The sequence below is a fragment of the Thermobia domestica genome, chromosome 3 (genome assembly GCF_964235325.1).
Source record: "Thermobia domestica chromosome 3, izTheDome1.hap1.1, whole genome shotgun sequence".
Taxonomy (NCBI): Eukaryota; Metazoa; Arthropoda; class Insecta; order Zygentoma; family Lepismatidae; genus Thermobia; species Thermobia domestica.
Genome location: NC_137456.1, coordinates 326,264,254 through 326,283,272, shown reverse-complemented (window position 1 = coordinate 326,283,272; position 19,019 = coordinate 326,264,254). Strand labels below are relative to the sequence as shown.

General features: G+C 38.1%; 1 protein-coding gene across 1 annotated transcript in view; it reads left to right on the top strand.

Annotated features, from left to right (window-relative positions):
• LOC145681917 (uncharacterized) overlaps window positions 1–19,019 on the top strand; it is a 141,136-nt gene that overhangs the window by 10,952 nt on the left and 111,165 nt on the right. The window lies entirely within an intron of this gene.

Sequence of the window (19,019 nt, the reverse complement as noted above, 5' to 3'; positions counted from 1 at the left end):
GCACTGAACATTCAATGTTGTACATATAATTTTCTTTCAAACGTTTTCTGTTTAAAATCAATATCTTTAAATATATTTGAGTACATATAATTTTCTTTCAAATGCTCTTTGTTTGAAATCAATACCTTCAAACCAGGGGCGGATTAAAGGAGGGGGCGAGGGGGCGATCCCCCCCCCCCCCAAGAGCCCTCTAAAATATTAAAATTACACACACTGCAGCTCGTAGCTTACCGCCACACGAACGAAAGTTTGGGATCATTCTTGCAATATTTCAAAAGAGGGTTAATTCTTTAAATTCTATTTAAAAATAATCTGCGTTTAGCATGCCGCGTTTACGCTAACGATAATTCGAGTAATAATATCAGATAAATCTCAGGAAGAAGAACGATGTTACTTGAGGCCAGAACATCTGGAAAACTATCCATGGCTGGTTCTTTCCCATAAGGAGAGGAAACTTTTTTGTAAATATTGTTCACTTTTTGCAACGGTTTTTTTTTGGAGGGGGGCTATCGAAGAAACGTGCCTCTCCAAACTCTTGAGATTAAACCTTTGAAGAAATTCGCTACTTTCTACGGTATTTTAGAAACTCACAACAAGGCACAATATCACATTAACGCTCTTGAGGTCGGAAAAGCGTTTCTGAAAAATTACTGGGAACCAGTGAAATCAGTCGAGAATCAAATCAACTCGTCAAGAAGACAAGTCATCCAAAATTGCGACAAACTGAAATTAATGTTGGGAAATGTGATATTCCTTGGAAGGCAAGGCATTGCTTTTCAAGGCCACACGGACAAGGGCGCCGATTTCTCCGTACATTTGGGGGACCATTCAGATGCAGAATGTATATAAGTTCTTATATGAGGATTTTAAGACAAATTGCATTCAAATTATGTCAAATATTGTATATTCATAGATACAATAGGGAAGCCCACATGAGATTTGGGGGGCCCGGCCCCCCAGGATCGGCGCCCTTGCACAAGGACGGTGCGTGTGCGGATAATTGGACCTCAGATGGTGACAGTGCAGAAACTAAGTTCAACGAGGGCAATTTTCGAGAATTGCTCAAATTTAGAATGGCTTGTAGTGACGATCTCTTAAAGAATCACTGGAAGAAAGCATCGAAAAGGACCATTTATGCCAATAAAATCACAGAAAATGCCTTCATTGAGGGTTGGGGATGAGAAATCACGTCTGTAAAATTGTCAATCGAGTGCGAGAGGATCAGTTTTATTCTATTATGTTTGATGAGACTACGGTCGTTTCGCACACATCTCAGTTGTCTTTGATTCTAAGGTACGAACACAAGGGTGAAATAAGAGAAGACTGCTTCAGTTTCATTGATCCTCGATCAGCAGAGCTGAAAGGTGAGGACATTGGTTCGAGCTCGGAATTCGAAGACGCAAAACCGCCCGAATTCTCACTGACTGGAGGGAAAATTGGAGAAGTTGTTCTATCTTTGCTACGAGACTTCTCACTCGACCCGAAAAACTACGTTGGTATTGGTAAAGATGGTTGCGCCGTCACGACTTCTCAAAGTCGCCGGGAAGTGCAGGAGATCCAGAAGGAGGCTTCAAACTCGCTGCACTTTTCATATTGCAGTCACAGCCTCAACTTGTCCATCTTCAGGTCGTCGTCAGTACAGTGCATGAGGAACTGTCTGGGAACAACGAAAGAGATCATTACGTTTTCACCGCATCGTCAAAACGTAACACTGTCCTTAAGCTTATGGTTAGTGGCCAGTTGAAGACATTGTGTGAAACGAGATGGGTTGAATGGAACGACGCGGTGTTACAATTTCACGTGCAATTTCAATAAATAAGTGAGGTTCTACGGTGTGTTCCAAGTGATCCGAGTTAGATACAGCAGCCAAAGCATGGGCACTTTCTTCTGCCATGCACGACAACGAGTTTATCGTAACTGTTACTTGTCTTCAGGGTGTTCTTAAGATAACCCTCCCCTCAATCGACTTTTGCAGAAGACAAATTTAGACATGAACGTAACGTCAGATGCCATTCAGGACACTATCGCAGCATTAAACAAGAAGCATTCAAACAGCAAAGAATTCAAAGCAACTTTCGAAGCAATATCCAGAATGGTTAACAGTGTCGACGTGCAGATTCAAACTCCTCATCTCACCCAAAGACAACACATCGTACGAACTTCAGGGCAGATGACACGGCATCTTACTACTGAAGAACTGTCTACATTCCGTTGATAGAGTCGGTTGTAGAAGACCTCAAAACTCGTCTTGCGCAGGAAGTTTTAAATGTATACGGACTCAACATTCTATTGCCAACACGCGCAACTGACTAAACTCTGAGCAACAACTTCCGCGTTCTAGCAGAAAGAATTTACAAAACTATCGGAACTAGAGAAAAAATGCTGTTTTTCCTCTTTAGTTCTGAATTTGCAATCTGCACTTCTAAATAGAAGAGAATTAAAGAAAAATGTGGAACTCTATCACGGACTGCGTTGGAGGCCTTGACCACCAGCGACGAAGATCTTCACGTGACTATTCGAAAACTGCTGCGCATACTTGTAATCCTGTGGTACGGATTCCACGTTAATCAGTAGGTCTCATATAGCCTCGCTGCTGAAAGGGACGTTTAACTCAACATCAACTCAACTTGTAACCCTGCATTCGAGCGTGGCCAGTGCAGAACGATCTTAATCCACATTGCACCGACTGAAAACGTGGTTGGGATCTCGTTCTGGCGAAAAGCGGCTGAATGGACCAGCACTTTTAAATGTCATAGGGACATTGTCGTAGATCGCGACAATATTATATTGACAAATACGCTTTGTGTGGTATTCGCCGAAAAGCGTGTTTTGCGTTGTAACTTGTAAGTTCTTTTGTCCTTTTGTTGAATTCATTTTACTAAAATACAGAAACATTATGAGCGTTCTAAAATATGTTTAACCTGATATTTTTTCTAGCGAAATATTTAGTAAAGCATAGCCACGACCAGGCCTGTAGACAGAATGGGCCTTATATCGTTCTGACACGTGATTAGTGCCATACTAAAGAGTTCGACTAACATATGTTCCCTGCAGTAGTAAGGCTTTTAGTACGACGCTAATCATAACGTCAAAATGACTCTGCATAAGGCGGAATATCTTTTTCGGGGAGGGGGCATTGTGGTGAAAATTCCGTAGCAATTATATATTTCACCCTCTTTTCCTGAATCCGTTTTACCTTTCTTTTTTTTAACCCCCCCCCTAAGACTTTTGGTTTAATCCGCCAATGCTTCAAACATAACTGAGCTACTGCGTTTACCGCAAACCTTTGGGACTTGCAAAATAGTAGACTTAAACGTCTTTACAAAATGGATGTTCAAAGAAATTATACATCTAAAAATTAATGAATGCTTGTTTTCAACTCCCTGAATAGAGTATAACTTTGTGTACAAATTTTAAAACAATTGTCAACAACCTTTTAATCTGAAATTTCAATGTTACAAATGGGTTATTACATACACTAACACCAACAGAGATAAACAACTTAAGATCCGAAACACTAACTACGGAGTACTGTTTAATTTGATGTTTGATTACAGAACATAGCCGTGGCGATCCGACAATATAATTGTATCTTCAGGTTAGCAAACCTTAAATTCGTCTTTAAAAGTTACTACCAAGAGACATTCACAAAGTACAGGAATTGTTTTGTGTATTATACCAGAAAAATAATGAAAATGTTTCAAGAAATTTTATTCATTTTATTTTCTCATTAAGTTGATTTTTTGCATGGGGCGCTTGAGTCCCCTAGACTCGATGACCCTACCAGTGTTTGGTAAACGGTATAAATTATGCAGTTCCTCGATATGAAGTTTTCCCCATCTCTTTTGAGTCCGAATATTCGTCTCAGGATTTTATCTCAAATACGTTCAGTCCGTGTTCTTCCCCCAGAGTAAGCGACCATGTTTCCTAAACATACGGCATAACAGACATAATTATTGTTTTATAGATTTTCAGCTTCTAATTTGCGAATACGAAATATTTTGAACTCAATAATAACACGAATTCATTCGACATGTAATTTCTTCAAGGATATGGTTTGGTCTGTTAACATCGATTCTAGATATTTGAAAGTATCCACCTTGTCGAAAGTATTATTTGATAATTTGACGTAACCATAATTCAAAATATTACGACCCCAGGCGAATTTCAATGTATTTAGTTTTCTTTGCATTCACTTCTAAACTCATGTCCGTGCAAGTGTTTAAGAAGACCTCTACATTTCTTTCTATTGTTCTCTCCTTTCATCCCCTCTCATCAGCATACGCCATAACCTGGCGAATACCATTAAGCTCTACCCTGTAAAAAAATTCGCCTTAAATTTACTGACCGATTAACGTCAACTCTCGCTGCCAACCGATTACCCTAAATTTTACGGACCACTGTTTTTTCATAGAAACGGCAGACCGTATATTTAGAAGCAAAATAATATTGACCGTGATTAGAAACAAATTTGGTAACGTATATTTTATGGTAAATTACCGTAATATTTAGATTTCGTTTTTTTTAAAAATAAAAGCACAGGTTAAATAAAGGCAGATTTACGGTAATTATCACACCGATTTCCTATCTAGACGTCCTGCATGCGCTCTTGCTAGATTTAGTAAGAATTCTTGCTGGGCAATATATATTTACCCAATTGTCATCGAATTGCTGGAAACTGTATCACTACACATACTCGCTAGCAATAATTTTTGCTGGATGGATGCAACTAGTGTGCACACTGGTCCACTGGTGTTAAACACTACGTAACTAAAGAAAACAAAAGTAGCGTTGCACCTACGACGTGCATAATATCCATAATAATAAAAGTTGAAATTAATTCTTAGTTTGTAATATCGAACCCTTGTTCTGATATCATCTTGCATAACATTGCTTTTCTTCTCAGAATTATCAATTTTGTCATGTATTGAATAGAACAGAAGCTGAGTTTTCGCATGCTTTGAAGATGTAGTTGGAACAAACATCCATGTTCTTTTAAGATATTCATAAATTGATATTCTGTTGCAGTGTTAAGACTAGCTTTATTGCATGTATTTTCGCAATGAGTACCAGTAGACTAATAGACCTCAAATTTTGTAATAAGCGATTCATTAGATTAGTCGCATTATTACGGTTTCAGATAACCAAGCAGGCACCTGACAACATAGCTGAGAATGACCAGAAGTACGACAAAACAAGTGTAAAACCATATGACTTCTCACAACACTGCCTACAGTATCCAGTATCCGCTATCCCAAATTAATAAATACGTGTTTGCATAATTATGTAACAGTGGCATCAATGCTTAAAAAAGAGTCACCAAATTTTCAGAGTATCGAACTTTTGCATATGTATTATACGCTGTATTAACAAGACACCAGAACAGATTATAGGTACTCAGAACAAAATTAAAGATAAAAACAACATTTACAGAAATATTTTTCAAATATGACAATTCATTTATCCAGTAAAAGTAGTGACAACATAGTCGCCCAATGAAAATTTTCTAGGGGACTCATCTTCTTGGTTACTATATATCATATTACATTTGGTATTTTTTTATTTGCATTAAGAAATTTAATATATTTTCATTAGCTAGGGAAGCGACCCCCTGCCCCTCCTTCGGGCACACATGAGTGACAATATACTTTTATTTCTGTAACATGAAAAATTCCAGTTGATGCAACACAATTTATGTAATGCTGTACTAAGTACGGTAAACTATATACTAAAAAGTTTGTACATCCAGCAACTTCTTGGTGTCGCATCGTTGCACTTTGGAGCGATCTGCTTGCTACGATAGGCAACTAAAGTTTAGTTTGTCACCGAACAAAGTTCACATATTAACATGGTTATTTCCCATACATTACCTTGCTTAATGTTCAATTTCCAGGGTATCTTCAACAGTAGTACTGTACATAGGTGTCCAAACTCGCGAGGACGACGCTCGTGAGCTCGGCACTCACGCTCAACCGGGCTTGGGCTCAATAATTGAGCGCGAGCCTGAGTGAGCCCAAGCCCCAATGAAATAAGTGAGCGCGAGCCCACTTGAGATTAGTGAGCGCGAGCCCCAGTGACCGCGAACCCAATCGAGAGAAGTGAGTGCGAGCCCGAGTGAGCGCGAGCCCAGTTAACAGAAGTGATCGCGAGCTCGAGTGATCATGAGCCCAGTTCAGAGAAGTGATCGCTAGCCCAGTTGATACAGGTGAGCGCGAGCCCAGATAGGATTAGTGAGTGCGAGCGCAAGCCCGAGTGAGCGCGAGCCCAGTTGGGAGAAATGATCGCGAGCTCAAGTGAGCGCGAGCCCAGTTGAGGAAAGTGAGCGCAAGCCCGAGTGAGTGCAAGCTCAGTTGAGAGAAGTGAACGTGAGCCCGAGCGATCGCCAGTTAAATTGAGTGCGAGCCCACGCTCACTTCAAACTCACGTGCACTCATTTGCTTTAGAGTCAAAAAATAGGAAACTCATTCCATGTGCAGAATTGTAAAGGAAGAATGAAACAACTTTACAAAAAGAAAAATCACATTCTTGAGGTCTGAACTGTCATTTTATTGTCCAGAGGACTTCAAACACCTTTCGATAGAGAACCGACTTTTTCGTGGTTATTATGAGAAGATGGCATTTGTTTGCGAAAGGTATTCGTTTTTGTGGTTTTAGTAACAACTTCCATGACCCAAGCTTTTTTTTTGGTGAAATCATAGAGTAAGGAAACTACTTGACCTTGCGAAGTAGGAAATTTATTTACTAATAGCAACTAATGAAGCTATGTGTTCATAGAAAAGTCGAGCGAAATAATTATGTATTATTTAATTGTAGCTTCTTTAAATCCCAATAAACAAGAGTAGCTCTTAAGAATGTTGATAACTTGCACCATAATGGTTATTCAGCCCATTAATTTATATGAGGAAATATTGTTTTAATTTTTTGAAATAAAAGAGTTTTAGCCTGATAATTTTACTGACTACTTCTTGAGATCTTTAAATGTATTCTATGCGAAATTTAACTACTGTATTATGTAATTTTAATATATACCGGTATAAATAAAAACTAAAACAATATTACATAGCATGTTTTTAAAGCAATGAACTCTTAAATAGGCCAGAAGAAGAAATTAGTAAAATTGAATGATTAAAATCTCGTATATTTAAAAGAAAAATACTTCCTCATGTAAGTCAATGGGCTATTAAAAAAAGAAAGCAATTCAACATCCAAAAAAAATAACACACACACACACATACACCTGTCCTTACATTAAAGTTTTTTTTTCGAAAGCTATCCTGAAATGATGGCGTGTATATCACTTTACTATATCATGGATACGTATCCTTGTGGCAATATATTTGATTACATTATTTTTCTGAAAAATGCTTGTAAAAGATTTCTGTACAGTGCGAAAACAAATATTTTGCTCACTACTTACGAATCTTGTATAATGAATATATGAACTGAGATGTTATAAGTTCCTGTAATGTAATCAAATGAAAATAAAAAAATAGTGTAGGGGTAACGTAATGGTTTTATGAATTATATAGCTTTCTAACATAGGTTCAAATCTTGTTCACGCCAAAGTTATTTTTTTACAAAGTGATTGTGAAGAATCGACTTATCATACTGGACAAAAATATGTAAGAATGTGGAAGAGAAAACCTGTATCCTGATAGAGATGATTTACGAATGTCAGTTGGGAAAGGGCAAGGGAATTACCAGGACATTCCAAAGACATAATTGATCTGCAGTAAATACTTTTCGTAAGAAACACTACACCAATTGTTAAACAAGGTTTGGCTACATCAATCGGTGGTGTAGTAGTAGCGTGCTAGACTTCCAAATGAAAACCTTGGTTCGATTCCCCATTAGGTAGTATGATTTTTTTCGCATAAAATAATGACTGCAAACAGATTCATCTTGTGATGGAAAACTTATAAAGCATCACTGACGATAATTCGAGTAAACAGCGTGTGCGTTCTACATCATACATTGCAATGATAAGTATGTTTCATATTTATATTCGTCCCCCTCTCTTTCTTGACGTTTCCCTTCCCTGTCTTTACATCTTTCACTTCTCCCCCCTTCTCTCTCTCTCTCTCACCCACACACACACTTCATGTTCCAAAGTAAAAACGGAAGAAGAGCGCGATACACCTGGTCTGGAAAATCTAATTAACTGGGAACTTCGGCGTTGGGTTTTTCGTGCTCTTGGGATAACATCTCCAGTCCTGGTCATCTCTGACAGAAATACTGTTTAAACGCAAGGGAATAAGTAAATCTCCTTTTTATCTTCTGGGTTACCGAGTCTCAGTCGAATTACCGGGTCACTACGGATTTGAATCCTCGACCCTGTGGTGGTCTATAACCTAACCAACATCATCCGACTGAGACGATGATCCGTTTGAGCTCAGCGTGTTCATTCTATCTGTGCAAATTACGTTATATCCGGACGAGATGAAATCAATGCTGCATGTTCGGAACAGATACATCTTCGGAAAAGACTAGAAAATGATAACCTCTTTGGTTATTGGAAACAAAATTTTATTTATACCAGTTCGAATCAAACTTTGTTCCCATCCTATAATTCACTATGTTTTATTCACGTTGAAATTTGAAACATGCTACATTTATGAGAACATAAACTTTTCTTTTCGGACATTTGTAACTTTTCATTACGATACAGTTTGCACTTTTAATATAGGGTATTTCTTATAAAAATTTACCAGTAAAATAGCACTCTTCAATTTTCTCTTTCTTTCTTTCTTTCTTTTTAGTTTCGTTTCGTTTTTTATTTCAGTTTGCATTAGTAGTCTGAAATGGAAGATATGACCAACGATATCTACTGAGTATATTAGAATGTATTTTGGATCAGTACGTCGAATGAACACTACTGAATTTGTAATCAAACCATGCGTAAACAAAGGATGTTTGTTAAAGTTTTGACATTATCCTAGATGTGTCTCAGAGATATACAGTTCTACTGGAAATTGAGTATGCTATCCATTATGAATAGCATAATGCATGTTTGAAGCATCCTCTATTTATTCGAATAGTTCTGAAAAAAATATGTAAAAACAAACGTTGTTTCTATATTACTATTGGATTTTTGGAAATGGAACTATTTTATTAGGTTCTTTTCTTACTACGTTTCAATTCCACAGTTTTATCTGTTCTCCCTTTTCTTTTTCTTCTTCTCCTCTCTCTCTCTCTGCCTCATTTTTGAATCTCTTTGTAATAGACATTCATTGGTTTCAATTTTTCATTGCGTGTGTTTCAGTTTCTCCCTAAATCAACTTATGAAACTTATTTTGTCTCGGTTTCCTTATTTCATTTTATCGAAACTAATACAATGTGTAGTTTGAAATTAGAATTGCGCTCATGTTGTTAGGTAATTTTATTATGGGAGAGAAGAAAGCAGGAGGGAGAGGGGGTCTCTTTACCTGACACGATTATAGGAGAAGAAGGTGTATATTGGGTGGGCTAACTGCTCGGTATTATCTGTCGCATTTTTTTGATGCGAAGTGCACAATGTTTCCCTTTGAACCGAGTCGTAGACCTTTCTAAAATTGACAAATAATTGATGTACCGGGGTATTGGATTTTGACTTCTTTTTAAGTATCTCTGGAATTGTAAATATCTGATTGGTAGTTAATGAATTTAGCCTAAATCCACATTGAAGGCCTAGCGGTATTAACGGGCCAAACGAGCCAAACGGGCCATGCGAGTTAAATGAGTCTAAATGGTCATGCGGGCGAAAGGGGTTAACGGTTCTGAGCTCGAATTCGATCAGCTAAAACCGAATGAATCGGGTAATGGGTTGGTTGGCGCTTGCCGGTTCACCCAAAAGTTCTGAGAACTAGTTCATACACAAAAATGGAGAACGGAATCTAGTAGAGTATAAAAAAATGAAAGTGTGTGCTCACGGCATAGAAAATATACCACAAGCACACATCCGATGCTACTTTGCCACATTTTGATTTTTGACAAATACAGATTAAGAGATTAAATTCTTTCTGTTCGATGAAAAGCAAATATCAAGTAATATAAGAAATATTTACTATAACACAACTAATGAGCTTTGTTTTGAAGTTACATTTTTACTTTAAACAGATATCCAACAGTTTTAAGAAATCCTAGAATAGAGTGAATAACTTTCTCGAATGAATTGAAGATATCCGCAGTCTCTGGAATGATTTCTTTCCTTCCGAGATTATTCTTCCTTCCCTCATAGTAATGACCTCTTTTGATAGAAACTATGTTTTTAGTGATTGTACGAAGTATCGTCTCGAGAACGAGACGATAGACGCTTTTTAGAATTCGAGACAAGACACGGTACAGCTCGTGAAATGTTTCCAATGTTTCGCCAATATTTCTAAAAAATAATCTAATTTTTAGAATTAATTAGAAAGAAGTATTCACTCTAAACGAGCTATCTGCCTTGACCAAATACCATCATTTATTACACTCTAAAAGTAATAAAACGCCCTTTAAGCACTTTTAGCACAGATGTTGAAGAAAAATTGATAAAATAGTGTTTATAAAGTGTGATTCGCGTGTACAAAAGCATTCATTCTCTAAAACAATATCTAGTATGGCATATGTAAAATACTTCTTCTCGGCAAACAGTTCGAAAACAAAGTGATGACATAAATTTTGCACACCTTGTATATACATTTTGGGACATGCTTGGACAACACAGTATCTAAATGGGGTGAATATATGTCATCTGGAGGTGTTCAAAGAGTGTCCTAACTGTGTCTACAAGTAGTTTTTTTCAGTGTAATTTGAAAGGGTAGAGAATGATTAAACTTAGTAGGTAAGGTTTCGAAATCTAACTTTATTAGATACAAGCAGAAATATCCATTCTTCGCATGGGGGCTGTATTTGGAAGTCAACGCTTGTGGGAATATCACCATTGATCTGAGCAACCGCGAAAAATATGGATTTGACACTAATATAGGTCATTTTGGATTATTTTTACATGTCTTTGTACCCACCGCAGGTGACCCCAGGCCCACATACAATGGTAGGTGAATTTGAAAGTCAACGCTAATGGAAGTGTCACCATTCATCTCAGCAACCGCGAAAACTATGGATTTGACACTAAGATCGATCATTTTGAATTATTTTTGCGCCTCTTTTACCCCCTCCCGCACATGACCTCCGGCCCGCATGCAATTTTAGCTGAATTTGAAAGTCATCGCTAATGGAAGTGTCACCATTGATCTCATCGACCGCGAAAACTATGGATTTGACATTATTGTCGGTCATTTTAGATTATTTTTACATGTCTCGCTAAACCCCGACCCGGAGCCGAATACGGTGAGTTTGGAAGTGAATGCGATCGGAGTTTCACCATTGATCTCAGCGACAGTGAAAACTATGAATTTAACACTAATATCGCTCATTTTCTACTACTTTTATATGTCCTGGTAAACATTCCCCACTGAGACTTCACTACTTTGAAATAAAAAAAAAAAATGCTTCGTCTTGGTCTGGGGCCAAGGTACCCGTGAAAAAAAAAATTGGTGATTCTCAGTCCACGCGTCTGTTCCCCAGGCCGCACACAGACACACACGCAGAGACACATTTATATTAGATAGATTGTGTAACAATAGTGAGGTATGGATAAGACATGTACCTGTAATACACGTGTAAGTACTTTTGTTAGTATTATTATTTAAAATATTACCACAATGAATTTGGTTGTCTGAACAACCCTTGATAAAATTATGTGTACGCCAGCAACATATGTAAATAAACTTGAAATTTCGTTTATACTTGATACTCACGTGTGAAGATCGATTATTTGATTGATTTGGGCAACCCTCTGAGCACAGATGCTACATGAAGTGTGAACCTGAGCTTAACGTGGAATCCGAACCACAGAAGCTAACATCGGGAATCGAACAAGGGTTGTATGCTTACCTATATAGCCATGAAGCTGTCCTGTGTTCATATATATATATATATATATATATATATATATATATATATATATATATATATATATATATATATATATATATTACCTGAATAGCGAACGAGTGCGGGCGGCCGGTTTTGGAACTAAAATAGAAATAACAGTGTTTCTAACCAGATTACTTGCAATTAATCTATCGCAGTTATTTTTGTCCTGTTCATAATAAACCACTTCACGCAAATGTTCAAGTTAAGACAAACACTGTTTCAAAAGCTATGTAAGTTATTTCCAGAACATTTTAAAGGACTCGCAAACAAAGTGCATACAACCTCCATATTAATTTGGCAATAACTTAGGAATTAACTAACCTCTGTGTTGTACACTCATGTCCAAAATGATTGTCGCATATCTATAACTGTCTTCTTGTAAGAATATAATTTGATAATGATTTTGCAGGGTACCTTTAATACTGATACTATGTGAATAACCGGGAAATGTATATTTGTGGTAAATTTCATAGGAAAAGAATTATAAATACGAAAATTAGAATGAGTAAAACAAAATGTTGCTAAATGGAGAAGAAAGTTTTATTTTCGTTTTATTATTTTTATTTACTGCTCTTTTGACATGAAATTTGCCACATGCATGCCTTTGCCAATTATACACATACTAACACTATAAGAAATAGCGGGCAAATTCGTTATCAAATTATATTCCTACAACAACTTATTTATTGACATGCGACAATAATTTTGGACATGAGTGTACAAAGAAACGCTAAGAATTTCGTAGCATTCGAGTGTAAGGAATTCCTACTTCTCCCATTAACAAAATCTCGAAGTTCATGTTTGTGAATCAAAGTTATATTTGGCAACTGTGCTTTCATTGTCTAAAGCAAGTTCTATTGTGTAGTTTTGAAATAAGATGTATTCAAAATTGAGACCAAGTTGGACTATGTGATCTCCGATCAATTGTCTAAGCAGTATCTTGAGTAACAACATTATTTTGCTTTGAAATTATTTTCGGATGTGCTGAAGTCCGGTCAGAGAGAAACTGGTAATCTTTCACCGCCACATTCCTCCACCGCCACACACAATCTTCCACCTTTCATCGCCCACTTCAGAAGACGACCTCTACAGCACTGTCGATACACTCACTTCTACTATACAGAAAGCTAGCACTCTTTACATTCCTACCACCAAAAATATTCCATATGAACCTCGACTTCCACTACATTACCTGACTATGATCACACGTTCTCGCCGACTTTATCGAGATTACATTCGCACCCGAAATCTTGATTCCTTACATCATCATCAACAATTGCAGAGAACTGTGGACAACTACATCCGGGCCTATAAACTTCGGTGTTGGGTGAAAACCTGTAATAATCTGTCTACCACCAGCCATCCTACCAAATTTTGGAAAAAGTTTAACGCTTTATGCGGCAAGTTCACAAAAACTCCCTACCCCATTCTGATCGGAAACTCCGCAGCTCACACAGATACGGAGAAAGCAAATGCCTTTGCAAATCATCTGCAGAACATTTTTACGCCACCACCACCTGGAATTACATCCCATGTTGCAGACAAAGCCGACACTTCTCCATTCTTGCAATCCAATACCATACATGAACTCAGTATCGATCAACATATCACTGCACCCATCACTGTTCAAGAGGTCACAGATACCATCAAATGTAAACGAAACACAGCGCCAGGATTTGATAATATCACCTATCGTCAGATCAGGGAGTGTCCACCTATACTACTCATCCTCATCGCCTATCTCTTCACCTTTATACTCCGTACAGGCTACTTTCCTATGTCTTGGAAAACATCTAAAACACTTATGTTTCCAAAACCACATAAGCCTCCTCATGAGATCTCTTCTTACAGGCCGATCCAACTCACAAGCACATTCAGTAAAATCTTTGAACGCATTCTCGTCAAACGCCTTCATATCTACATCAACACAAGAAATCTCATTCCTTTCACTCAAGCAGGTTTCCATCCTTCTTTCTCTATAAACGATCAATTCTTACGACTCACAAGCCTTATCTTCACCCACTATAATAGAGTGAAACCATCATGTCTCGTCCTATTCGATCTCGAGAAAGCATTCGGTAAAGTGTGGCATCTCGGACTTATTCATAAACTAATCAGGCTCCAGCTTCCTACAACATAAATCCGGCTAATCTTTAACTTTCTCTCAGGTCGTCTTACTTATGTTGCCATCAATGAACATCTATCTCATCCCATATTCTTACTATCCAGAGTTTCACAGAGTTCTGCCCTCTCCCCGCTGTTATACATTCTGTTTGTTGCTGACATGCCACGTCTCCCAGAACAAGTCTATTCTTTCCAGTACGCAGATGATACTGCCTTTCTCGCTCTAGGAACATCCATCCAGCACATAAATAATATCCCACAAGTAGCCATCACAGATTTCAGCTTTTGGTGCCGGAACTGGAAACTCACCATCAACGCTACAAAAACACAGGGTATCATCTTGATCCCACCAAAGAAAACAACTAAGGTTCGCCGCAATCGCCGTTGCCTATCTCTCCACGTGGACCAGGTTCCACTACGGGTTACTAAGGCAGTCACCTACATAGGCATCACATTCGACACACACCTTACCTGGACGCAACATCTTAAAACAGTTGTGACCAAAGCGCATAATCGTCTCAACTCACTTAAACGTCTAGTAGGAACGACATGGGGTCTCAAACCACACACAGTCTTAAACACCTATAAAGTCTTTCTCTGTCCTAGTCTCACCTATGGTTTCACAGCTTGGATTGCAGCATCAGACAAATTCTACAACAAACTTCTTATTCTCGAACGTCATGCCCTCCGCATTGCATTTCGCATAAAATTACCTAGCCCCACACAAGACTTGTATCAACGCATTACTTTTCCTACTTTGCAGTACCATATTGAATCCCTTCGACTCTCCTACATACGACGCCGATTTCAAACCCAACATCCACTACTTTTCGACACAATGCACTACATAGCTCTACATCCCACACCCACACGGTATCTTCACACGTCATTATCTCTTCTATTTACATTATACCATTACACGCTTCCTCCCGATGATCCCTCACTCTTGCTTCTGAACGATTACGTCACTCATGTTCATTTACCCCTCATTTTCCAATCATTTCATGCACAGTAATTTTCTCTTACTAACTTGGGTTCATCATGTCTCTCATCATAGCCTAGAGTCCCCCTAGGCAAGAAGATAACTGCATTCGTCCACTAATATGTTCCTATATGTTGTCCTGTGATTGCACCTCATCTCATACTTCATCCTCATTAATTATATTACTCTACTACTACGTTATTATCACCTAGTTTCTATTCTCTTGATTATGCTTATTGTATATGTTACCTAACTAGTGTTCCTCATTTATTGTATTGTTGATCTCTGTTCAAATTCATCTTTCATAACTGCTATGTATGTATGTTTATGTTGTCTATATGTATTTGTCTATTTCTCCACCTAATGTTAGGGACCGCAAAGTTCCTTAAGTCCATTACTGCTATGACAGAACTTGAATAAAGCACTTAGACCAACCAGAGATCTCACAACCCTCAATCCCTTCACATCACTTCCCTAAAAGAGGGCGTATAACCCTCTCAAAGGTAGCTAGCCTCAGCTAGCAATGAAAAAAAATGACAGGTGCCTAGCATTACTGATTCTTTTATGTTTGTTAGATGTTTTGCGTTTATGTGTTACAGTTGGGTCTCAGTATTAGGAACAATAGCTGTAGCTAAGATAATGATTGGTCTTACTATAACTTTCTGACATTTCTGTACCTTTTAAAATTCGTCTGCTAAATTTTGTATTTGTTAATTTTCGTACTAAATGTTATACGTGTGTTGTAAGTCAATGTCTAGCTACATATGAGAGTTACTTTTTGGCCCATTTTATTGATAATAGTCATTTCGGGTCTGTTTGCAGGCACCGTGACATCCGTTTTGATATCTCGATCCCAGTAGAGCTCATTTGTGGCTAAGCGGTTAGGTTACGCAACTTTGGCGTGGGAGACCCAACTGGATTCGATTCTCGGCGGGAGTTCACGTGGTTCGCATTCCACGTCAATCATTAGGTCTCTGTCATATAGCCTCGCTGCTGAACGGGACGTTAAACTCCAAATGAAATCAAATCGATCCCAATACAGTTTGTATTTATCGTTTTCAATTACTGAATTTGTGGTGTGGTGGCTTGGTATCGGTGATTACTTCAATCTTAAGTGAAACTGGTGAATGGTTGTTGCAATATAGTTCTGTTTTTTGAGATGGTCTGTAGGAGCCATTGTGCGGCAGGAACCTGCGATGTGTTCAATTGTTTCTGATCTGTCTCCGCATTTTGTGCATTTTAATACGATATTTCTTTTACGTGTAACGTGGGTTCCTGTCACCACGGCATGTCGCGTCCTCAGGTTGCGGATCGAAGAGAAGGCCTCTAGATATAGAGGTTAGCTGCGAATATACTGAATAAGCAGTCGCGGACAGACGACTAGGAGTGGTCCTCCAGCTTGGGGGTTTGGGTAGGGCTAACAAGCTCATCCTGTAAAAAAAAGCACTTGGTTAGAAATATTCACAAAAGCCTCGGACAAGGACTGATAACTTGGCACGACCTCAGCAAAAGAAAATGAGCATGGGATTTGGAACATGGAATATTAGAAATATTTATAGGGCAGGCGCGTTAAAATCCGTAACGAGTGAGTTAGAGAAATACAGGATGGATGTAGTAGGAGTTCAGGAAATTAGGTGGGAAGGAAATGGATCTGCGAATTCCGGAAATTTTACGTTCTTTTACGGGGAAGGAAATAAAAATCACCAGTTAGGAACAGGGTTTTTCGTTCATAAACGTATATTACCAGCAATTAAACGGATTGAATTTGTTACTGACAGACTTTCTTTTATTACTATTAAGGGACGGTGATGTGATATTATTGTTTTAAATGTACATGCCCCAACTGAAGATAAGGATGGCGATATAAAAGACAGTTTTTACGAAGAAGTGGAACTGATATTTGAACAACTCCCGCAATACCATATGAAAATTCTATCAGGCGATTTCAATGCGAAGGTAGGACGAGAGGATATTTTCAAACCGATTACACTGTTCAACAAATTTTGATCGAAAATATGTTAATTCTTTGAAATTGCGATTTTTACATTCATTTAAACATAATATGAAAGGAAATGATAATAGAAGAATTTTCTTAGCTCAGGTTGTAGAAAAAACGCCCTTGTACAACAGTAGCTGTATATATACAAATGTATTAATATTTATAGAACATTTAAGCAAAATCCTTGTAAAAACCTACATTTCACTTTTTTTTATCTATTTCACTGTGATGTGATAAGCTGGGGAGTTAAGAAGTACCCTAACCTATAGCTTTCTATACCCTTGTACTTCCTTTTTCAAAATTGCGCAAATACCAGTTTCACAGCGATACAGAAAATAAAGTAACCGTGGTCAAGTTAAACATTAACAATTCCGTAATAAAAATCATTATTAACATCAAAACATGAAAAATATGTACAAATACCTTTTTGTGCAAGAACTACACTGCAATGTAGACAAAAGTTTCAAGTGATCCCTTGTACAGGATTATGTTTATTTTATTTTGAGCGTCTTCGCTTGGCTTGCCTTTTGTGGGTTACATCTGGAGCATCCCTTGCAATAGTCCAACAGTAGTCGGCCAATATGTTAGAACTCTACTTTCCCTCATATCTCTTCTCCATGGCTGCAATATCTTGATGGAAACGCTCACCATGTTCGTCACTTACTGCTCCACCATCTTCGGGAAAGAAGTCTAGATGTGAATGAAGAAAGTGGAGTTTCAGAGACATATTGCAACCAAGATTTTCGTAGCACAATAACAACTTTGCTACCAGTTGTTTGTAATTTGTTGCTCGGTGTCTTCCCAAGAACTGTGAACAAACACTCTTCAAGCTTTCCCACGCAGCTTTCTCCTCACCTTGGAGAATTTCGTCGAACTTGTGATCTTTGAATAGTTGCCTAATCTGTGGCCCTATGAAAACACCCTCTTTAACTTTGGCATCACTTAATGGAGGGAATTGTCCTCTTAGGTACTTATAGGCCTCATCCTCTTGGTTCATGCTCTTAACAAAACTTTTCATAAGACCTAATTTAATATGTAGAGGGGGAAGCAAAATTCGGTTACGATCTACCAATGATTCATGCTGCACATTTTTCACTCCCGGCTGAAGAGTTTCTCTGGTACTCCAATCACTTTTGCGGTAATGAGATCCACGATCTCTACTGTCCCATTCACATATAAAACAACAATACTTTGTATACCCTAACTGCATACCTAGCAACAGTGCTATTACTTTAAGGTCACCACAAATGAGCCACTGAAAATCGTAATATTTAATGGCTTGAAGTAAACGTTTCAAGTTTTCATAAGATTCCTTCATATGAACTGCGTAACCTACAGGAATTGAAGGAAGTTCATTTCCAATATGTAAAAGCACTGCCTTTAAACTCACCTTGGACGAATCTATAAAGAGCCTCCACTCCGTAGGTTCGTAATTAATTTTAAGTGCCCTCATGAGACCATTTACATCTGTACATGCCACAAGTGTGTCTTCCATAGTAAAAAATGAAGTGAACATCTCCCTATTCCGATACACTGAAATATTTACTTTTTCCTGCAATAAATTCCATTGCTTTAAGCGTGACGCTAAAATTTCGGCTTTGTTTTTCGAGAGGTCCAACTCTCTGATTAGATCACTTAGTTCCTCTTGAGTAAGTCTATGTGGTTCACATGGAGGTTCTTCTACAACAAACGTAGGGTCCTTCGAAGTACTTGATTCAGGAGCTTCAACTCATGATCATCATCAGAAAAAAGATCGTATTCTTTAGGTGGGTCAGGAACAGGTAGTCCTTCTCCATGTGGAACAGGGCGCATTGCAGAAGGAATGTTAGGATAGATCAAGGCCCGCTTCTTCTTCGTGGAAATTCCCTTCTTGACGGAAGGAACCATACAAAAATAACAGTCTCTGATGTGGTCGCTTGGCTCCCTCCAAATCATGGGCACTGCAAAAGGCATTGAGCG